This window comes from Phyllobates terribilis, unplaced genomic scaffold, assembly GCF_046119375.1.
Source record: "Phyllobates terribilis strain yellow unplaced genomic scaffold, ASM4611937v1 Scaffold_7__3_contigs__length_470593459, whole genome shotgun sequence".
NCBI classification, from domain to species: Eukaryota; Metazoa; Chordata; class Amphibia; order Anura; family Dendrobatidae; genus Phyllobates; species Phyllobates terribilis.
Window position 1 is genome coordinate 92,273,645 of NW_027362767.1, and position 23,851 is coordinate 92,297,495.

General features: G+C 50.8%; 1 non-coding gene across 1 annotated transcript; it reads left to right on the forward strand.

Moving 5' to 3' along the window:
- Positions 1-18,841: 18,841 nt before the first annotated feature.
- Positions 18,842-18,947, forward strand: LOC141155666 (U6 spliceosomal RNA). Its single transcript, XR_012247572.1, has one exon. It is a non-coding gene; the product is annotated as a U6 spliceosomal RNA (small nuclear RNA).
- The last annotated feature ends 4,904 nt before the right edge of the window (positions 18,948-23,851 follow it).

Here is a 23,851-nt window from a genome sequence, read left to right on the forward strand (position 1 = left end):
GGGACTCTAGACCCCCTCCTCCAGTCTGCACCTCCGGGCAAGTTCTGCAGGATTTTCGAGCCAGAGGCCGCCTGGAGCTCTCCAGCCCATATCCTCCTCCGCTCTTTTTCTCCGGCGGTGGAATGCGACGCCGGTCCAGAGCGTTGCACGTGGGTTGCGTACCATCTCTGCGCCGGAAGTGATGAAGGACGCCAGGCCGTGGATGAAGTCCCTTCCGGCTGATTTGCGTTCCACGGTGGAACGCATCCGCAACCATGGGGATAATGGCAGCAGATGACCGCTGGTGATCGCGTAGTGCCTTCACCTGGACTAAGGGAGGACGAGCCCCTCTAATGATAGGGAGGGCGCTGCATCCGGTCGCCCATAAAGGAGCCCTGGATAGGAAAACACCTGAAGGTAGGGCAAACTTTGTCTGTCATGGAAGGGTTAGTCTTCCCGCTCTGCATCTGTGGAGCCTAGCGCCGTTCCAGTAAGTATGGCACTGGCAGTCCATCTCCAAAGTGCAGGTAATAGATTTTATAGTCCCCTCTTCCTTCTCCCCTCTTGCAGGGGGACAAGGAACCTGCAACTGGAGACAGAACTAAGACATCATGCAGATTTCCAATTTGTACGTAAAAATTGTCTTCCTCCCATAATAAACTTCTATGCAAGGAATGTACTGAGAAGATCATCAGGACGGAGCAGCCTTCCTTAACGCAAGAGATAAAGGGCATAGTTCGCCAGGAAATCAAATCCTCCTTGGCCTCGTTTTCTTCCTACACCCTCACCTAGTGAAGAGACTACGTCTACTTCCCTGGTAGCAAAGAAAAGAAAGATCAGCCTGCTAGAAGAGGGGGACAAGGATTCTCAGGAGGGAGATATCTATCCCAGAGGAACCTCCAGAAGAGGGCGAGCTGAGTCCAGGTCCTGATAACTCCCAACGGAAAAAATATGATTTCTCAGCAGAAAGCAAAGAAGAACTCCTTATGGCGGTAAGGCGGACCATGGGAGTTGAGGAGCAGAAGGTTTCCCAAACAGTACAAAAAGAGATCTTTGGAGGTCTACACTCTAGGAAAAAATCTGTATTTCCTGTTCACCAAAATATTTGGGATCTAAGAGTAGAGGAGTGGGTTTCCCCGGAAAAAAGGCTGAATACTCCTGCAGAACTAAGATAGGTTCCCAGGAGATGACGAAACAGCAGATTGCTGGTCTGAAATCCCAAAAGTAGACATCCAGATTGCGCGTGTGGCAAAGAAAACCACCGTGCCATTTGAGGATTCCTCCCAGCTAAAGGACCTCTTGGAGCACAAGATGGAGGGACTATTGAGGAAGTCCTGGGAGACCTCTGCAACACTATTAAACACAAATGCAGTATCCACGTGTGTGTGGCCCGGTCGATGTCTTATTGGCTAAGTCAGCTGGAAGAACACCTGGCCTCAGGCCCTCCCAGAGAAGACATCCTGGCATCGTTACCACTTCTCCAGAAAGCTACAGGATTCCTGGCGGATGCCTCTGCAAAGTCAGTAAGAGTAGCAGCAAAAGCATCTGAGCTATCCAATTCCGTAAGACGTGCTCTTTGGTTGAAATCCTGGAGTGGGGACGTCGCATCAAAATGAAATTCTGCTCCATTTCCTTTAAAGGAAAATGCATGTTTGGGCCAGCCCTAGATGATTTACTTGAAAAAGCTTCAGATAAAAAGAAATCCCTCCCTGAACCTAGAAACTCGAAAAGAAGACCCTTTTGACTTTCCCAGGAACAGACTCCTCAGTATAGAGGAAAAGGGAAGTCAGGTTGGTGGAGCTACCCGAAGGGGGGATGGGGCAGGAATCTTTTTCTTTCCCAGAACCAGCGTCGGAACAAACAATGACGCCGAGAGTTTTCTTCCCCAGTGGCGAAAGATCTGCTCAGACCCGTGGATCCTAAGATCGGTTGAATTTGGGGTAAAAATAGAGCTTTCTTCCTATCCCCCACGGAGAGTAAGAAAACATGGCTCTCCTCTCCGGAGCTGCAAGCTACCTTTTGATATCCGGTCTGGGAGACCTACTATCTTCATGGTAATCTTCCTAGTTCCAACGAAGGAGAGATGCAGGGAACACTACTCTAAACTCTTCTTGATAAAAAAAAACGGACGGTTCCCATCGAATCATAATGAATCTGAAACCTCTAAATCAACACATCCTTTACAGAAGGTTCAAGATGGAATCGGTCAAATCAACAGTTCCCCTGATAGGGCAAGACCGTCATGGCTACGATTGATCTTCAGGACGCATATTACCATGTCCCAATTCATCCGACTTACCGGAAATTCAAAAGGTTCGTGGTGGCTCAAGGGGAACAGATAATACACTACCGATTCAATGTTCTTCCATTCGGAATATCATCAGCCCCACGAATCTTCACGAAGATCATGGCAGACGTCATGGCGTACATCAGAAATCAAGATGTTTGCATAGTACCATAGCTCGACGACCTCCTACTAGTTGCCCCCTCAGTACCATTACTCCAGGAACATGTACAGTTGACCACCCGGATTCTGTCATCGCTGGGCTGGTTAGTGAACCGCAAAAAATCAGATATGGTTCCCTCCACAACGAAAACATTCATGGGGGTACTGTTGGATTCCCACAGCCAGACGTCTTTCTTGTCCAAACTAAAACAGATCATGTTGAAATCGAAGTTCGACGTTCTACGAAGCAAGAGATTGGTGTCACTAATAAGTGCAATGTCAGTCCTCGGATCCTTGACCTCCTGCATTCAGATAGTGGCCTGGGCTCAGGCACACACCAGAACTTTCCGTCTAAATTCGCCAGAATGTGAGTCTGTATCTCCAGTGGCAAGACGACTCTCTCGGCTCTCCCGGAGGCAGACTCAGGACACACGTTCTCAGGTTACCTTTCTGCTGGTTTATTATCTGGCATAAACTCATGCAGGGTTCCGCAGGAAAAATAAACAAGACCCCCCTGGGTTAAACGGGAAAACAAAACAAAGTATAGCTCAGTCCATAGGTGAGCGGGTGCCGCCTGCTCTCGGTAGAATAAACTGCACAGGTAAAGTCCAGGTAACAAGCTTGGCAGCTTCCACAGTACTGTCTGGAGACTTCCCTCTCCAGACCACACTCCAGAGAAAAAAAAAAAAGGACTGAGCTTTTACACATTGCTCAGCCACACCCTGAGGGGAGGTAGGGGGAATGGCGTCCTGCCCTCTTTGCCATTCCCATAAAACCGCACACCCTTTAACAGAGTAAACCTACCAGCATATAACACGCTGGCAGAAAAATAACGTAGGTCTTAGTTCACACAGGAGAGCATCCTGAGTGACACATACCTCCCTTTACATATAAAACCAATGACACTGTCACATATTCCCCCCCTCTGCCCAAAGCCGGGGGTTTGGGCACCTTCTGACACCAGGCAGGGAATCCTAGAGAGGGCATCTGCACTCCCATGTAACTTCCCGGGCCTATGCTCCACGTGAAAGTTAAAATCTTGAAGCTCTAGGAACCATCTAGTTACCCTGGCATTTTTACCCCTCTTCTCCCTCAACTATCTAAACGGGGCATGGTCTGATACTAATTTAAACTTCCGGCCTAGTAGGTAATATTTCAGTGTACCCACGGCCCATTTTATGGCTAAACACTCTTTCTCTACTATGGCGTAGTTCTTCTCGCAGGAGGACTGCTTTCGGCTTAGATAGAGAATGGGATGTTCTTCCCCATTTATCTCTTGGGAGAGTACAGCCCCTAGACCAACCTCTAAAGCGTCCGTCTGGACAACAAATTCTTTCTTGAAGTCTGGCGCGACCAGGACCGGCTGCTTGCACAGTGTTAGCTTCAACTGTTGAAACGTGGTCTCCGTTTCTTCCGTCCATTTCACCATGGTTGATTTGGTGCCTTTTAGAAGATCCGTTAGTGGCGCGGCAATCATGGCGAAATTTGGGATAAACCACTGGTAGTATCCCACCATTCCCAGGAATGCTCTCACCTGCTTCTTCGAGAGCGGTTGCGGCCAGGTTTGAATTGCCTCCACTTTCTTGATTTGCGGCTTTATTTCGCCTATCCCAACAACATAGCCCAGGTACTTGGCCTCCTCTTTTCCGATGGCACACTTTCTCGGATTTATGGTAAAACCTGTCTTCCTTAGTGCCTCTAGAACGGCCTATAGTTTAGGTAGGTGACTAGCCCAGTCTGGGCTAAAGACCACAATATCGTCGAGGTAGGCTGTGGTATACTTCTTATGTGGGGCTAGGATCCGATCCATAGCCCTCTGGAATGTGGCTGGGGCCCCCTGTAGTCCGAACGGCATCCGTGTGTATTGAAAACACCCATCAGGTGTTGAGAAAGCCGTCTTCTCCTTAGCCATCTGGGACATGGGGATCTGGCAGTAGCCCTTCGTCAGGTCAAGAATGGTGATGTACCTCGCCGGTCCAAGCCTCTCGATGAGTTCGTCGACGCAGGGCATCGGGTACGCGTCACACTTGGATACCTCATTCAGCCGGCGGTAGTCATTACATAACCTCCACTCTCCATTGGGTTTCGGCTCAAGGACGATTGGGCTCGACCACCCACTCTTTGACTCCTCTATTACCCCGAGGTCTAACATCCTCTTCACCTCAGCCGAGATCACCTCCCGGCGTGCTTCCGGAATCCGATACGGCTTCAGATTCACTCGTACGTGCGGCTCTGTCAGCACTTCATGCTCTACCACTTGAGTATGCCCCGGCAACTCTGAGAACAGCTCCCGATTCCGCTGTAGTAATTCTCGACACTGTTGCTTCTAGGCCGGTGATAGAGTCTCTGCAATAGTGACCTCCTCCACCTTTCCTTCTGGTGCGGCTCCCAGGCAAGGAGTTTCCACAGGTTCACGGTCTCGCCACGGCTTGAGCAAATTTACATGATATATTTGATGCGGCTTTCTTCGGCCAGGCTGGTGGACTTTATAATTAACCTCCCTGACTTTCTCCACCACCTCGTATGGACCTTGCCATTTGGCGAGGAACTTGCTCTCGACGGTAGGGATCAGCACCAAAACACGGTCCCCGGGCTGGAACTGTCTTAGTCTCGCCGACCGGTTATAGACCCTTGCCTGGGCTTCCTGCGCCTGGAGGAGATGTTCCTTCACGATGGGCATCACCTTTGACATTCTCTCCTGTAACTGGGCGACATGTTCGATGATACGCCGGTGTGGCGTGACTTCAGCCTCCCAAGTTTCTTTGGCGATTTCTAGGAGACCTCTTGGATGCCGCCCCTATAAATGCTCAGATGGAGAGAAGCCAGTGGAGGCTTGAGGAACTTCTCTGGCTGAGAAAAGCAGAAATGGGAGCAGGTAGTCCCAGTCTCGCCCATCCTTTTCAACGACCTTCTTGAGCATCGCCTTTAAGGTCTTGTTGAAGCGTTCCACTAGGCCGTCCGTCTGTGGATGATAAACCGAGGTCCGAAGCTGAGTTATCTGAAGGACTCTGCAAAGCTCCTTCATCACCTTGCTCATGAAGGGGGTTCCTTGGTCTGTCAGAATCTCTTTTGGCAGACCTGTCCGAGCAAGAATATGGACCAGCTCTCGGACTATACTTTTACTGGATGAGTTCCTTAGGGGAACCGCTTCAGGGTACCGGATTGCATAGTCCATGATGACCAGGATATATTGGTGGCCCCGAGCTGATTTAACTAAGGGGTCCACGAGGTCCATGGCAATCCTCTCAAAGGGAACCTCTATCACAGGTAGTGGGACTAAGGGGCTACGGAAGTGGGAGCAGGGAGCGGTTATTTGGCAGGTGGGGCAGGACCTACAATAGTTTTGAACTTCTCGATAACACCCTGGGCAATAAAACCTTCTCAGTATCCTCTCCTGAGTTTTCTCGATCCCTAGGTGTCCCCCCAGAACATGTGAATGGGGCATATCTAGCACCCGCCGTCTGTATGGCCCCGGCACTAACAGCTGTTCCACTATCTCACCGCCCCTCAGTTTGGCCACCCGATATAGCAACTCCCCCTGCATTGCAAAGTGGGGGAATCTGGTGTCGACACCCGGCTCTTGGACAACCCCATTATATACAGTAACTTGGTTGAACGCCCCTTTTAAGGTCAGGTCTCGAACTTGAGCAGTCCCAAAGTTCTCTCCGGACATATCTAACGCAGGGAGGTCGGCCTCCTCGGTCACCGTCTCAACCTCGTCACCGACAAAGACGCACAGTGGGAACTCCTCCATCTGAGACTTCGTCGGGGGTTCTTCTTCAAGGTCCTGGCTTTTCCCCATGCTACTTAGTCCAGTTCCCTTCCCCCACAAGTCTCAAAATAAGGAAAAATCACGGCCCAATATGACGGGGTGTATCAGATCCTTCCCTACCCCGACTTCATGGGACTGGGCACCACAGTCTGTCCCCACTGTCACTTTGGCCACGGGATAGTCCTTGGCGTCACCATGGATGCACCGAACGCCCACGGTTTTGGAAGGGATCAACTGGTGGGGAAGGGTTGCTCTGATCAAGGTCACCAGACTTCCGGAGTCCAACAGCCCAAGCACTTTTACTCCATTATTGGACACTGCACACGCCTGCGGCCCCTTGCCGGGTCGACAGTCCACGCTACAGGCTGGATAGGCATAATAGGAGACCCTTCTGCCTAGGCTGCAGTCCATGGGCTCAGGGAATATTTGACACCTGGCGACTACATGTCCAGGGTTGTGACACCGCCAACAAACTATATCTTTACCAACCGTTCTAACGGCACCTTCAGTGGGAGTGGGACATCCCCCAGTGGTGGCTCTAGACCCCTTCCGTGCTGAACCCGCCCCCTTTTGGGTATCCCAGTACGGAGAAGTGACTGTATCCGGTTTCCCAAGGGATCTCTCAACTACCTGGTACCTCTCTACCAGGCCGATGAAGTCATCTGCGTTCTGGGGATCACCCTGGGCAACCCAGGTCTGTACTGGCTTGGGAAGGGAATGCATGAATCTGTCAATCACCACCCGCTCAACCATCTGGGCCGGAGTGGAGGACTCCGGTTGTAGCCACTTCTGAACAAGATGCAGGAGGTCAAACATCTGCGAGGGGGTTTGTCGCTAGCATACGCCCAGTGATGAACTCGTTGGGCTCTCACCGCCATATTTACTCCCAGACGTGCTAAGATCTCTGTCTTTAGTTTGGGATACTCCTTAGCATCTTGCAGCGCCAAGTCAAAATACGCCTTTTGGGGTTCACCCGATAAATATGGCGCCAGAACCTCTGCCCACTGTGCTGGTGGAAGTCTCTCCCGATCAGCCACCCTCTCAAAAACAGTCAGAAATGCTTCTACATCATCCCCAGGGGTCATCTTCTTCATGGCCCGCCTTCCTGACGTGAGAATCATCAGTCGGCCCTGGGGGTGGGGCAGCCGCCCTGCTCTGGATGGCGTCCGCCAAAAGCTGTATCTGCTGTTGCGCCTCCTGCTGGTGCTGCTGCTGCGACTTTTGCTGTAACTGGATTTGCTGAAGCAACAGTTTGGTCGTCTCCTGGTGCTGCTGCATGCTCTGCTGGGCCTGTTGCATACTCTGCTGGCTCTGTAGGTGTTGCTGCTGGATGCTCTGTTGGCTCTGGACCAGGTGCTTAATGAGATCCTCCATGCTGCTGGACTTCTCTGGCTGGCTGGCAGCCTTCACCCAGGACATCCACCGGTCTTTGTGGCAGGTACACGTGTTCCTGGAATCCTGCGCGCACTCTCACACCAACTGTGGCAAGACGACTCGCTCGGCTCTCCCGGAGGCAGACTCAGGACACACGTTCTCAGGTTACCTTTCTGCTGGTTTATTATCTGGCATAAACTCATGCAGGGTTCCGCAGGAAAAATAAACAAGACCCCCCTGGGTTAAACGGGAAAACAAAACAAAGTATAGCTCAGTCCATAGGTGAGCGGGTTCCGCCCGCTCTCGGTAGCATAAACTGCACAGGTAAAGTCCAGGTAACAAGCTTGGCAGCTTCCACAATACTGTCTGGAGACTTCCCTCTCCAGACCACACTCCAGAGGAAAAAAAAAAAGGACTGAGCTTTTATACATTGCTCAGCCACACCCTGAGCGGAGGTAGGGGGAATGGCGTCCCGCCCTCTTTGCCATTCCCATAAAACCGCACACCCTTTAACAGAGTAAACCTAACAGCATATAACACGCTGGCAGAAAAATAACGTAAGTCTTAGTTCACATGACTCTCCCCCTGGGCCGTGGGGCACGCGGATCCGGGCGATAGGGGAACGATGGGGGTAGTAGCAGTGGCGGCCCGGTCCCGCGGCTCAGGGTGGTCAGGCCAATGGTAGTCTGCTATGCGCTCCAAATAATGTCCGACTACGCCACCCGTAGATTGCGGTTATTAGGAACCGCCGCTGCAAGGCAGTCCGCTGGGGCTGATGATGGGTGCAGCTGAGGTGATGTGACTCCCCACGGGGAGAGTGCAGCCTCAGGGCAGTGTAGTGGATGTTGGGAGTGATGGTAGTGCGGGTCCCGGTGCTGATAGTGCTGGAGGCGCGAAGGAGCACACAGACAACAAGTTACAGTCCAGGGTCTTTACTCACAGTTCGTTTGTTCCAGGTCACTTCGGCCAGCAGTGACCGCCCGAGCCGTGCTGCGTCCACCAGGTGTAGGGCTCGGTCAACTCCCAAGCAGTCAAGAGCATGGCACAGGACCCCCTTTAATCCTTTCTCTGGCCTGCCTCACCAGTGACCCACTTTTGTCCAGCTGCCGCGGACCTGTGCGGTTAAACGTGGGCCCCGTCCTCCGCTGTCCTATATGGTGCCTTCCTAGCAGGTTTGATGAGGTGTCGCACCAATATATGATCACGACGACCAGTCTTTGGCTGAGGGTTGTTTCTCCTCCACCAACTTGGGATCCGGTACCCTTAATCTGCCTGACCCTGCACCCTGGATTCTCGTGGGTTCTTAGGGTCCCTTCCACCTTCTTGTTCCTGAGCCCTTCTGTTTCTCTGTCTCTCCTTCTTTGCAGTTCCTTTCTGTTTCTGTTCCTTTCTCTTGGAGTTGAGATGAGCCAGAATCTCAGCTCCCCTTCACCTCCTCCTCGGCCTCTTCTCCAGGCCCACTTCTCCTTCTCCTCTCAGGCCCCGGCCTCTTCCCTAGGCCTGCCTCTGGAGCAGCACTCAGCCTGAGCTGCTGCTCCCGGTCTTCTCCTCTCCACAGAACGAACCTAGATCTCAGATGGTGCCCACCTTTTATACCTCCCTCTAGCCATGAGCCCAGGTGACCAGCAACCAATGGGCTCCTTCCTACACTCAGGAACCGCCCCCTATCTGCCCCTACAGCACTGGGTGTTCCACCCCTCCCTCCCCACTCCAGCAGGGACATGGTCGGTCGTGCCTGCACTTATGTCTAGTGGGAGCACCGTTGAGCTGTCCCTCGGAAATGGGGTGTGTGTGCTGCATGCAGCTAACTGAGCCCTGGTCCATACTCCATCCTTACCTGGGAGTGGAATATCACACCTCTGGTCTGAGGTGCAATACCCCTGTAGCGGCCGAACCCTCGGGGCGCTACACACACAGGAGAGCATCCTGAGTGACACATACCTCCCCTCACATATAAAACCAGTGACACTGTCACACTCCACAATCTCTGAACAGAAGAATTCCTATACCACTGCGAGTAAAGTCCTCTCCATTCTGGTGGCTCAGCACAAGAAATCTGAGCAAGGGAGTTCCTTGGATCAAGGACCCGTTGATCACCATAAAGGTGGACGCCAGAAGAAGGGGATGAAGAGCCATAGTCTCCCAAGAATTATTCCAAGGTGTCTGGTCCAAGGAAGTAAATCAACAATCATTCAATTTCAGAGAATTAAAAGCTGTAGAAGTCCTCAAATCAGCAGGATTTCTGATCCAGAATTCCATGTAAAAATTCTCTCGAGACAACATGACCACTGTAGCCCACCTCCGTCACCAAGGAAGTACAAGAAATGAGGACTTAAAATCGATCTCAACAAGAATATTTTCCTGGGACAAAGAGCACCTTCTTTCCCTGTCGGCTATTCACATCAAAGGCTCAATCAACGTCCAGGCCGATTTCCTCAGCAGGACAAGGATTCATCCAGGGGAGTGGAGTCTTAACCTGGAGTTCTTCCAGTTTCTAACCGAAAGATGGGGCTCTCCGGAAGTAGACCTCTTTGCAGGACATCAGAACACGAAGGTACCTCAGTTTTTTTCCCTGGATTCAAACGATCCCTGCCTGGGTGTAGACGCATTCGCTCACCAGTGGAAATTCAAGCTGGCATATGCCTTCCCACCAATACCAATCCTACCAAGAACCCTGCCGAAGATAAGAGCCGACGGGACCAGAGAGATCCTAGTGGCCCCTCTTTGGCCAAAAAAGAAGCTAGTTCGGCACCCTGGCCAACCTAAGTGTAGACTGTCCCCTAGTCCTTCCTCTTGTCAGAGATCTTCTTCTCCAGGGACCAATTTATCATCCAAACCCCGAGAGACTACACCTGGTTGCCTGGCTATTGAGTTCTCGATATTAAAGACCAGGGGCCTTTCAGACAGTCATTAAAAGTCTCCAAAAAAGCAGGAAGCAAGTGACAAACACCATATACCATAATATATGGAAGACATTTTTATCATGGTGTGCATGATAAAAGGTCTTCCAGATATTAAAGGTTTTCTATAGGATTTAGATCTGGAGACTGGCTAGGCCACTCCAGGACCTTGAAATGCTTCTTACGAAGCCACTGCTTCATCGCCCTGGCGGTGTGCTTGGGATCATTGTCATGCTGAAAGACCCAGCCATGTTTCATCTTCAATGCCCTTGCTGATGGAAGGAGGTTTGCACTCAAAATCTCACGATACATGGCCCCATTCATTCTTTTATGTACACGGATCAGTCGTCCTAGTCCCTTGGCAGAGAAACAGCCCCAAAGCATGATGTTGCCACCCCCCCCCCCCCATGCTTCACAGTAGGTATGGTGTTCTTTGGATGCAACTTTTTTCTTTCTCCTCCAGACACGACAAGTTGTGTTTCTACCAAACAGTTCTACTTTGGTTTCATCTGACCATATGACATTCTCCCAATACTCTTCTGGATCATCCAAATGCTCTCTAGCAAACTTCAGACGGGCCTGGACATGTAATGGCTTAAGCAGGGGGACACGTCTGGCACTGCAGGATCTGAGTCCCTGGCGGCGTAGTGTGTTACTGATGGTAGCCTGTGTAATGTTGGTCCCAGCTCTCTGCAGGTCAGTCACTAGGTCCCCCCGTGTGGTTTTGGGATTTTTGCTCACCGTTCTTGAGATCATTTTGACCCCACGGGGTGAGATCTTGTGTGGAGCCCCAGATCGAGGGACATTATCAGTGGCCTTGTATGTCTTCCATTTTCTAATTATTGCTCCCACAGTTGATTTCTTCACACCAAGCTGCTTGCCTATTGCAGATTCAGTATTCCCAGCCTGGTGCAGGGCTACAATTTTGTTTCTGGTGTCCTTCGACAGCTCTTTGGTCTTCACCATAGTGGAGTTATGACTGTTTGAGGTTGCGGACAGGTGTCTTTTATACTGATAAGTTCAAACAGGTGCCAGTACTACAGGTAATGAGTGGAGGACAGAGGAGCCTCTTAAAGAAGAAGTTACAGGTCTGTGAGAGCCAGAAATCTTGCTTGTTTGTAATTGGAGAAATACTTATTGTCCACCAAAATTTAAAAAAAATTTCTTTCCATAACAGACAATGTGATTTTCCGGATTTGTTTTCTCATTTTGTCTCTCATAGTTGAGGTAGACCTATGATGTCAATTACAGGCCTCTCTCATCTTTTTAAGTGGGAGAACTTGCACAATTGGTGGCTGACAAAATACTTTTTTTCCCCACTGTACCTCTGGTGTGCTGTCGTGGGGGGTTATTACAGAAAATAGAATTAGACTTACCGGTAATTCTAATAACCCACCATGACAGCACGGGTCATTTCCTCCCTTTTTGCTTATTATTTCTTACATTATCATATCAGTGAGAATAAAATATAATTTGATGCATTCATACTCTTGTGGTCCTTTATAATAAATAACACTGGAGAGAGGATGTGGGAGGGGCTATTTAACCTCTTCATGTTTCCTGTCCCTATTAGGGTGGGGTTACATCCTGCGATGTGCTGTCGTGGTGGGTTATTAGAAACTGAATTTCCGGAAAGTCTAATTCTATTTTTTTTAAATACCTGCTATGTACAGAGAAACTAGTACCAGATTTTTTTCCTTATACCCTGACAAAACCATACAGAGGATCGGCCTCCAGGAACCGTAAACCTACAAAATAAAATGGCAGAACCTCTCCCTACGCCTCAGTGTGGTTTCCTGTCCTGAAGAAGACCTGCAGCCCTGTACTGCAGGGTGAAAGTACAGCATGTAGTTCCTCTTTTTGTTTTCTTGCCCGTGGAAATTTTCTCCAGAGGTTCAGCAAGAGGCGTACTCAATGGATGGAGCAGGACTCGGCCAGCAAGAATTAGCTGATCGGGCCTCTCTGTCCTAGCCCTGCTTTGAAGGAGATTTCCTGGAATGGGGGTCATCCCTGCTCATCCCAGCCTCCTCAGAGTTCGGAACGTGAGGCCGGACGTGATGCGACATGCCATACATGTGTGTAGGTCATCTAATCGGCCGATTCCAGGTTCTGAGGGCATGACTATATGGCTCACAGCACGCTAGATTGTTGGACTTGGTGCGGGCCTACCTCCAATTGGAGTAGTGCTCACATTCCACTATTAAAGGAATATTGCCAGTTGGACATAGAGCTGGCAGAATGAGGATAACACGGTAGCTCAGTGGATGGCTCCGCTGCTTTGCTATTGTTGGGGTCCTTAGTAAGCATTGAACTGAAATTCAGGAGGTGTCACCTCTGACACATTCTTGAAATGTGATTGCAAAAGGATTATGCTAAAAAAAAAAAAAATGGACCAGTGGTGGTGACGCGCCCCCTGGGCCGTGGGGCACCCGGTTCATTTTCTCACATAGTCCGTTGGTCTGAGGGTGATAGGGCGTTGTTCTTATCTTCCTGCAGCCATACAGATTGCAGAACTCTTGGAAGACCTCCGCTTCGAAGGCTGGTCCTTGGTCCGTCAGCACTTGCTCCAGATACCCGTGTGGACGGCAGAAGTGCAGCTGGAAGGCCCTGGCTGCTGTTTGAGCCGTTAAGTCTTTGACAGGGACCACCACCAGGAAAGGGGAGTAGTGATCTACGATGGGGAGGGCGTAGACGTACCCAGATTTGCTTGGAGCCAGTTTCACATGGTCCAGGGCTACCAGTTCCAGTGGCTGCCTGGTGATGATGGGCTGCAGGGGAGTCTTTTGGCTGGCACGGTCTCTTCTTCTTAGGCTGCACGGGCCACAGTCTCTGCACCACCTCTCGATGGCTCCTCTCATGCCTACCCAGTAGAACCGTCCACGCAACAAGAACTCCAGCTTCTTCCATCCAAAGTGTCCTGCTCCGTCGTGGTATGCCTCCAGAAATATAGCCGCGTCTCGTCTTGGGACCACTACCTGCCAGGTCAGCTCATGTGTTCTAGAGTTGACCATTCTCCGGCACAGCTTCTCCTTGTAAAGAAACAGTTTACTTTTCTCCTTCCACAGTTGCTTGGTCTCCTCCGGAGCGTCTGGGTCAAGACGGGCATCAGCCTGTGTCAGCATTTCCTTCACCAGACGGACAGCGGGATCACTGTCTTGTGTCTCCGCCCAGCTGTAGTGGGGTAAGGGATTGAACGTAGCAGAGCGCCTGTCCCTTACACGGTGGGAATACAGGGTAATCCCATGACGGTGGAACGCAGGGAGTTCGACTTCTTCCAGTTCTTCTGGATCTTCCCCTACGTCCGGTAAGTTTGGCATTCTGGACAGGGCATCCGCGTTGGCATTTGAGCGTCCCGCCCGGTATTTGATGGTGAATTCATAGTTGGACAGGCGGGCCATCCATCTCTGCTCCAGGGCACCAAGCCTTGCAGTGTCCAGGTGTGTCAACGGGTTGTTATCCGTGTACACGGTGAACTTGGAAGAGGCAAGGTAATGCTTGAAACGTTCGGTCACTGCCCACACCACTGCCAGGAACTCTAGCTTGAATGAGCTATAATTCTCAGGGTTTCTCTCTGTGGGCCGTAGTTTTCGGCTGGCATAAGCGATTACCCGTTCTTTCCCCTGATGGATCTGGGACAGTACGGCTCCTAGCCCGATGTTGCTCACGTCCGTGTGGAGGATAAAGGGCTGGCCGTAGTCAGGGTACGCCAGGATTTCATCCCCCGTGAGGGCGATCTTCAGCTGGCGGAAGGACTCCTCTTCCAGCTTTTCCCACCTGAAGGGCGGCTTCTGGTTTTTGGCCTTCCTGGATTGACCTATCAGGAGGTCCTGCATAGGAGCTGCCATTTTGGTGAAACCGGGAATGAATCTTCGGTAGTAGCCTACCAACCCGAGGAACTGCCGCACTTCCTTTATGCTGGAGGGTCTTGGCCAGTCTTTAATCACGGTGATCTTATCGGGGTCGGAAGCCACTCCGTCAGCACTCACCACGTGTCCCAGGTACTGTACCTTTGGTTTCAGCAGATGACACTTGGAAGGTTTCTCCTTTAGGCCGTAGCTTGCCAGGGCGTCAAACACTTCTGCCAGGTGTTTCAGATGGTCCTCGTAGGTTTTGGAATAAACTATGACATCGTCCAGGTATAACAGGACCGTCTCGAAATTCCGGTGTCGCAGACAGCATTCCATCAACCGCTGGAAGGTTCCTGGTGCGTTGCAGAGCCCGAACGGCATACAGTTGAATTCGCTGAGACCCATCGGGGTGGTGAATGCAGTCTTCTCCTTGTCTGCCTCTGCTACAGGAACCTGCCAGTACCCGCTAGTAAGATCCAAAGTGGAGAAGAAGTTAGCAGATTTTAATGCAGCTAAAGATTCTTCTATTCTAGGTAACGGGTACGCGCATCTTTGTGTGTGATACGGTTGACCTTTCTGTAGTCTACACACATTCTCATTGTGTTGTCCTTCTTTTTCACTAGAACTAGTGGAGCTGCCCAGGGGCTACAGCTGTCCCTGATTACCCCAGCCTCCTTCATGTCCCGCAACATCCCCTTTGCATGCTGATAGTGTGCAGGGGGTACAGGTCGGTATCTTTCCTTTATGGGTGGATGGTCTCCTGTGGGGATGTGATGTTCTACCCTTTTTACTCGCCCGAAGTCTAGCGGGTGTTTACTTAAGACTCTTTCGTACTCCTGAACCACCCGGTAGACTCCCTGTTTTTGGTGTGAGGGAGTGGAGTCAGTACCCAAATGCAGCTGCTGACACCAGTCCTCCATTTGTTTCTTAGAGCCGTTACCTTCCTCTGGTTGGGATGGAGGCAAGGGTTCCACGAGCCCTTACAGAATTTTGGTTTATGGTGAACAATTTGGCTAGCGTGGCATACCGGGGCAGGTATACTTCTCTCTCCCCGATATTTATGATGCGGACAGGTACCCTCCCATGGCGTACATCGACCACCCCCCGTGCTGTCAAAATGGCGGGCCTACTGTCTGAGTAAACGGGCTCCACCATTGCTTGGTAGTCTCTACCTCTTAGACCAATAGCTGTCCGGCACCAGATCATCATCTCACTTTTCGGGGGCATGGCAATAGGGAACGGGTCACACATTCTCACGCTACCTATCTCACCACCAGATAGTTCCACTTGTTGCCGTTTCATCAGTGCCCGGATATCTTTTTGTAGGACACGCTGCTGGCTGGAACTGGCGTTCTTGGCAACCTGCTGTAAAATGAGAATTATCTCTGCAAGACAATTTTCAATCACGTTAGTTCCAAAGGTTATTTTAGGGTGACTCTCATGACGGTCAATGTCCACAATAATCAGTCCTTGTGCCGCCAGTTCGACTTTACCGATTTTAATGGTCACCTCTTTGAATCCCACCTGAAGCACGGGCTGACCATTGCTGGCGATGATACTCAGGTCGTCATCTGGGTAGCGGGTTATGTCCGAGTCATTCCAATACCGCTTAAAGAGCACATAAGGGATGGTAGTTACCTGTGACCCGGTGTCTAGTAGGGCACTCATTGGAATGCCATCCAGTACCACAGGCCAGACTGGACGTCCCCCTACATATTTATCACGCCAGTTTGAAGGGCCTGATGATCTTATGCCTGGGGGTTGGCCCTCTGCCACAGGTTGTGCCCGTTTAAATGACAGTACCTTGCCATATGTCCGGGTTGATTGCAGCGGCGGCAGATGGGTTGTCCGTCCTCGTTGTATCTGTCGCTGGGTCTTCCTCTGGACGTTGGGACTCTCCTCTGTCGGCGCCACGGGACCTCCTACGGTCCGGACGCCAGCTGGATCTTTCCTGGAGGAGAGACCTGTAAAGACTGCACAGTTCTGATTAGCGCGGCTACGCTTTTAGTCAGCTCTTGGACCTGATAGTGCAGGTCTGTAGCCGAGTTGTTGTCCAAAGCCTGCGCACCAGCTCCTACAGACTCTGTAGACAAGGGCGCCGCCTCCTGATGATAGGTAATAGCAGGGCGCCTGTGGGTTACAGCGCTACCCGGTGCCGGTTCTCGGAGCACCCGGATGGCCCTGTCTTTGAACTTTGCAAAGTCTAAACCAGGGTTCTGCAAGGCCATTGCACGTAACTGGGTTCGGTGGGCGTTGGACAGCAGACCCTCAATGAATTGCTCAGTTAACAGTTCATCTGCATTCCGCACACTGTCAGGGTCTGTCTGTTTAATGGCTCCCAGGGCCTCTTGCAAACTCAAAGCATAGTCTTATACTGTCTTGGGCCCGCTGCTTGCACCCATAAAATCTCATTTTGATCTCGGCTGAGGTGCGGGTATCAAAAGTGCCCTTCAGACGGGTCAAGATCTCCTTTACGGTCTCCTTGTCCCGGACTGACCAGGACTTTACTTCACGCTGGGCTGCGCCGGTTAACTGGCCTATCAATATGCTCACTTTCTGTCCCTCCGTCAGGGGATATACTTTAAATAGGCTGTACAGTCTCTCTTTAAAGTCGCTTAGGGTATGCGACTCCCCTGAGTATTGGGGCAGCCAGGCCGCTCCGGGGATGTATGGCATTGTGAACGGCATTACTGCGGCAGTGGCCGCGCTGGTGGTAGAGGGTCCCTCCGTGTCCGTCATCTTCCTCCCCCCTAGTTAAGTGTGGCCTACCTTCAATTGATCCTCTTCCGTAGGCCGCGGCTCCGCTGGTGCTGCTCCGGGCGAGGACCTTGCGTCGCGTCCTGGTGACGTCAGCGTCGCTCTCTCTCCTTCCAGGACCTTGCGCAGCGTCGGTGCGTAGGGAGGGGCTTCAGGTCTCGCGCGGCTTGGACGTCCACGCCCCTCTTCTTCCCGCGCGGCGTCCTGAAGATGGCGTCCGATGGCGGGAAAACGGCTGCAGACGGCGGGAAACGACTGGAGATGGCGGGAAACGGCTCCGGATGGCGGGAAACTTCACTCAGGTAAGTGCAAAGTCTTTTTCAGGCACGCAATACCCGTTTGTGGCGGGTTGGTCACAATCCTGCCGACTACGCCAAAAAGCTGATGCGCCCCCTGGGCCGTGGGGCACCCGGGACAGGACTTCAGGGCAACGCTGGGAGTAGTAGTGGCGACCCGGTCCCGTGGCTCAGGGTGGCCAGACCAATATTGTGGCAGTCTCTGTATCAGTATAATGCAATGTCCGACTACGCCACCCGTGGATTGCGGTCAATAAGAACCGCTGCTGCTGAGCAGACCTCTGAGGCTGATGTTGTGAGGGCAGCAGAGTGTAGTATAACTCCCCACGGGAGGAGTATAGCCTCAGGGTAGTGAGTGTGGATGATGGGAGTGATGGTGCACGAGCGCAGCAGGAACGACTCAGAGGCTTTGCAGTGCAGTTCAGGGTCTTTACTGATGATGATAAGGCAGACCCTCCCGGGAGTACTGGCTAGCATAAGAGGCCTGGTCAGTCTGTGAGCAAACTGGAGTTCCCCTGGCCAGGTGGAGTTGTAGGCCTCCCCGTCTATCTGCACTCTTCCTGGCTACATTGCTGTAAGCGAGTGGAAGTAGCCCACATCCCTGAGTGTACCGTGTGGTGCTCACCCGTATGGCTGGTGACTTGGGGCCTTCTGATAGCCCCCACTCCTCGATGGCGGTGCTGGTCCCTTGCTCGTGACTGAGCCTCCGGGCTTCTATGGCCAGAGGACCTGGAATCCCCTGCCGGCTGGTTTCTGCTGCTGGACTTAAAGATCCTTGCAGCCTCGGACTCCGGTGTCCGGTTCTTAGATCCTTCTGCCAGGGCGAGCTCTGCTTAGCTCCAGCCCCTGGTCTTCAGCTCCTGCTCCTACAGAGCTCCTAGCTGTTGCTGTCCCTGTGTCTGGAACTAACTCCAGGCTCTGACTCACTAACCCCGCCCCAGATCCAGTTTATATAGGGCAGGTTCCTCCCCTATCTGGTCTGGGACAGGAGGTGTTGCATGTTCAAGGGCTCCTGACCAGGGAACCTCCCACTTGCTCCAGACATAATATTTCTATTACTGTGGCAACCAGACCCCTGGGGTGCCACAGTTGCACAACAGAATACCCTAATCCTCCTAGCATGGCAGTTCCACTGCATAGGATGGGGTGAGTACCATTATCACACACTTGCTGATATATTAGCATAGGCCAAGAAGACTTTGTCTAAAAATAAGAGCAAGGAATGTGCCAGGTGTAAAGAAAAATTGACTAAGTCTTATGGGAAAAGGCTTTATTTTGCCTGTATAAAAGTCAGAATGGCTGAGCGGTGTGAGGCGCTGCATTCAGGTCGCAGTCTCTACTGAAGGTTTCGGTTTGGATCCCACTTCTAACACCAGGGGAAAAGATGCATCATACAGTGTCCCTTCTACTTCTTCAAACAGTCGTCATATCTCATCTGATTCTAGATCTGAGGAGGCGTTTGAGGACAGGTGCTTGCTTTGGCAGCACACATGCTGAAATTGGAATGATACAGAAAAGATTAGAATGATCCCTGTGCAAGGAGGAAGTGTTCCATAAAAAGCGGAAGTGGTGCCTGGCCAGACAGACTTTATGTAACCTAGAGCTAGAAGCCCAAAGCCTCTGAGCCAGTTCACAGCTAAGGATGCTACCCCACACCCCTCTACCTCTATGCAAGCCTCACACCGAGTTCCTTGTTGGGGCTAGAAGTCCTTATTAAGGCTGCAGCCTGGAAATGAAGACGTTAAAAGTAGAGAGCTGCTCTTCCCCACTGCCAAGCGCCGCCTCCTTCTCTGGGCATCCCCAATTGTCTCTTCCTCTGCGCTCCCAACCTCAATGCGTCCCATCGTGTTGAGGATACCACAAAGTCACTTCATATTGTTAGATCTACATTGGAGTATTCCTTGTACATAAAAGTTGCGGCCTCTAATAAGCTTGATAGGAGAATATGTGACATGTGGGAGAAATCCTCTAGAAATGATGAAGCAATTGTTTAGGATATGGAAAAAAAAACAACAAACTGCTATTTAATTTAAAGGGGTCATTAAGAGAGAACCTGCAAAAACAGATTCCTTCCTCATAGAAACATGGAGAGCGGCAGCTTCTTCCTTTTAAACCTAATATAGCATCTACCTGTACAGCTAGCAGACAGCATTAGGTTTTTCCACCCACTGTTACTATTTAAAATTCAGACCGAGATCAGCTGCAGCCTGGACTTCCTCTTCATGTTCGATTTGTCCGAAGGCGGAGACAGTGATGCCAGCGCTGATTGGGCACCGGGGTAACATGTCACATCAACCGCACTAAAGCCCCGGGACCGCGAGTGCTGACACCTCTGGAATGGCGCCAGCACAGGAGGTGAGTATAGGCTTTTAGATTTTATCAGGGCAAACATTTTGATTAAGAAGCGGTTGTCCAAGTAGTGGCAACCCCTTTAAAGACAACACTGTATTAGAGGAAGAAGTACTAGTTTCATTTGAAAAACAGGTTCTGGTCAGAGACCAGAAGCTGAAGTCGAACAGGGATTTTGCAGCAGTCTCTTCCTAGCTCCATTATTCCTTTAGATCAATTACCAATATAAAGGCCCTTGGCGTACATCTTAAAACCACTCCCCACCCCAAAATACAATTTTTTTTTTTTAAATGGGGATTCTAAAATCTACCATAAAGCTGCCCTGCCTCTTCTGTTTCATGTCTGGGATAGATCTGAAGGACTCCTATTTATAATGTCCCAATGTATCTAGGTCATCAGAATTATCTTACAGTTGCCGTGAAAATCGGGTGGCACTTTTGTTTATCTGCAATACCAGGTACTACCACTCGGTTTTTCCATGGGACCCAGAATTTTCACAAAAAATAATGCAGAAGTGTCATCTTGCAAAAACAGAAAAAAAAATGGGACATACTGATGGTACCCTATTTGGATGACTTTCTAATAGTTGGAAGCTTAGAAGGAGGTTGCCCAATGGAGGTCGATCAGCTCATAGTTATCCTTTTAGGTTTAAGGATGGATTCTCCGCAAGGCTGCAGTCTGGATTTGACAAATCTGAACTGTAAGGCCACGGCCCCACTATCAGTATTCGGTCAGTATTTTTTCTCAGGAGTGGGAGCCAAAACCAGGTGAGGAACAATCAGAGAAAAGGTATAATAGAAACAAGTGCATCAATTCTGCATTTATCTCCCACTCCTGAGAAAAAATACTGACAAAATACTGATAGTGGGGCCGTGGCCTAACGCTTACAAACTTAAGCTTTTTCGGGATCTGTATATACTCGACCTGTTTGTTTTCCCCTCCCCCCTTCCACATCACCCACTAAAGGAACATCACTATCAAAATCAAAAAATTTAGATTTCAGTTGATTCAGAAAAATGTTTTTGCTTTACTCTTTGACAGCCACCATCCTTGTAGTCTGGTGGGCCCAAGGTCATACCACATGTCTTCAGTGGGAGAGCCTGTCGGTCCAGGGCAAAAGATTGGTTCATATAGTCCAGACGCCCGTTAGCTGAACAGAGGACCTTTTCCAGAAGGATCCTGAGGGTTCTACCAGTCCCAGATGCAATTGGTTCTTTCGGGGAAAATGGAGTCCTTCAATTGGGGGACAGTTCCTCAAATCTAAAGGAGCTCAGAGCAGTAAGAATGATCTTACAGGTCTCTCTGAAATGGATTTCTGAAAGAAATGTGGGGGTTATGTCCTACAACAGCACAACAGAGGCTTACGTAAATCACCAGGCCATGTCAGGGCCTTTCATCAAGGAAGAGAAAAATGTTGATGTTTGCAGTAGAAAATATTTTATCTTTATCCAGCCATAACTTAAGGAGGTTAGAGAATCTCATAGCTGATTACCTAAGTCATCACCTGCTCAGTCAGGGGGAATAGACCCTGAATGTGGAAATCTTCAGTAAGACTTGTGTTCGTGGACTTTTGTGGCCAAAGATTTATTTTCTACGAGAGAAAATCACCAGCTTAGAGCATTTATTTATTTATACCCCAGGGAGTACCCTAGAGGAGAAGGTAGAATATGCTTTTTCCCCTTTTCCCTTTGGTTCCAGCTGTGGAGGAAAACTTGGGAGGAGGGAGCCTGAGTCATCCTGACTTCTCCCTTTTCGGGCAAAATACTTCCCGAGATTTCTGAGGTTCAATCTCAGTGTCCGGTCCTTAATCCTCAAGTTTGTAGCCTTCATCAGACAGCCTGTGACTTGAGGGGAGATTATTATTGGCTGGATGTTTTTTTGCAGATGTAGCCTCTATTCTTCATTTAAAAAAAAAAAAAAAAAGGCAACTGCCGTTCTAGACTGAAGTGTTCCTGCTTTCTTTGGATTACAAATATCACGCAGTTGAGGCCAAGCAGGTGGCAGCATTGGAGATTGGCGGGGAATCCCCTGGTTCCATTAAAGAGAGAAGGGGTTATCTGAACTGTACTAGAATTTTGTGTAGGTTCTTAAGATTTCTTTAGGGGAAATTTGTCAACTAAACAGTGACGCGCCCCCAGGGCAGTGGGGTACTCGGTGTCCAGGCCTATGGATGCTGGGGGGAATATGTCACAGTGGCTGGTCCGGTCCGTGGCCCAGGGCGGTCAACAAAAAGGGGATAGTTTATATGGGATTTGTAGTTTGATCGTGACGCCACCTGTGGTTTCTGGTAATTTGTACCAGCGCTGCTGCACACCTCTGAGGCAGTTGATAGGGCAGCTAGGATGGAACAGCTCCCCACAGGTGGAGCGGGCCTCAGGGCACTGTAGAGTTTGATGGCGGGTGGTGATGCTGGGGCTTGTAGTGCAGTCGGGATGACGCAGCAGGAGTAACTGACAGAGACAGGGGATTCGCTTCAGTATTAGTGCGGATGTCAGGTACGGTCCAGGGTACTCGGTAGGAAGGGTGCACTTCAGGACTTCTCCCCAGTGAGCGGGTATAAGGCCTCCTGGTCTGTGTTTCCCTCTCTCTAAGCTCCTGGCCAGCCTGCAACTGGGCCTAGCTTCTGTGTCGTGTTGCTCTCTTCACCTGTCGCTTGGTAGTAGGACCTTCCGCTGGCAACCACTATCCCTGGGCGCCGGGGTCTTCGTGGTTCCTGGTCCAGTAATGGGTTTAGCTTCAGGTCGACCGGGGACTTGTAGTCCTCCTGGTATGCCGGTGATCCCTACTGGGTATAAAGGGACCCTGTAGGCGCGGACCCGGTGTCCGTTTTGTATACTCGGGGTGAGCCTATGATGCTTCTCTCCCCCCTCAACTCCTCTCTCCTCTCCTTTTTGCCTCCGGCCACACTCGGGGCCCTCAGAGCTCAGCAGCAGACGTGCTGCGTCTTCACTGCTCTCAGTGGCAGCGCACTCTAAACTCAACTGCCTGGCTCCACCCTCCATATATATATCCCTAATGGGCTCCCTCTGGTGGTATGAGGTGGAAGGGTGGAGGTGTTTGTTTGTAATGAGGGCCTCTTGTGGAGAAATCTGTCCATACACCCTTTTGGGTCCTGTGGTACCTGTGAACAGCAGGGTGCCACATTCCCCCCTAGTACAATTCAGTACTCCTGGACTGAAGCATTTTTTTAAACAGGTTACAACAATAATTATAATATCAATAACAACAATTGAGTTACAGTATGTCCCGTAACCAGGTGTCCATTTCACCTATGAAAGCGTAAAATGAGTAACATGAGGGACCCGCCTGAAAACCCTCAACGTAGGCCCTGGGCGTGGCTACAGGGCATAAGTGATCCAGATGTTGGACCACGTCTTCGGCCACGCCAAAAGAGTTTTTGTTCAGTGGTCAAATAAGGGGCACTTTTGATGAGTGCAACTATTTACAAGAACAGTTTTTGGGTGCTCACAGTTCTCAGCCTATAAGTCTCTGTACCCTGACGGGTAACTAAATGCACATATTATTTCAGTTCATACAATAAACAATAGTAGGAAATGCCCAACTGGGTAACTGTAACGGGTCTGGGAGGCGGAACCTCTGAGCTACTATACAAGGGGGCGGTCCTTGTAAGGGAGCGGGTGGCGACCAGGGAAGACGGGCAGGAAGTCACAGCAGGTGACCGGGACAGTCTCTGAGTGAACGGGCTGGAGGTCACGGCAAGTGACCGGGGCAGTCTCTGGATGAACGGGCAGATGGTCACGGCAAGTGACCGGGGCAGTCTCTGAATGAACGGGCAGATGGTCACGGCAAGTGACCGGGGCAGTCTCTGAATGAACGGGCAGATGGTCACGGCAAGTGACCGGGGCAGTCTCTGGATGAACGGGCAGATGGTCACGGCAAGTGACCGGGGCAGTCTCTGGGTAAAGGGTTGGTACGACCTGTGGCGGCTGATGATAGACGTGAGCTCCCAGGTGAGCAGGCGAGAGTCTCTGGATGAACGGGTGGTCACAGCATGTGACGGCGGAGCCTCCAGGAAGACCAACAGACAGGCGGCAGATGAGCGCTCCCAGGTGAGCGGGCAGAAGTCTCTGGACAGGCGGGTGGTCACAGCACGTGACGGCAGAGCCTCC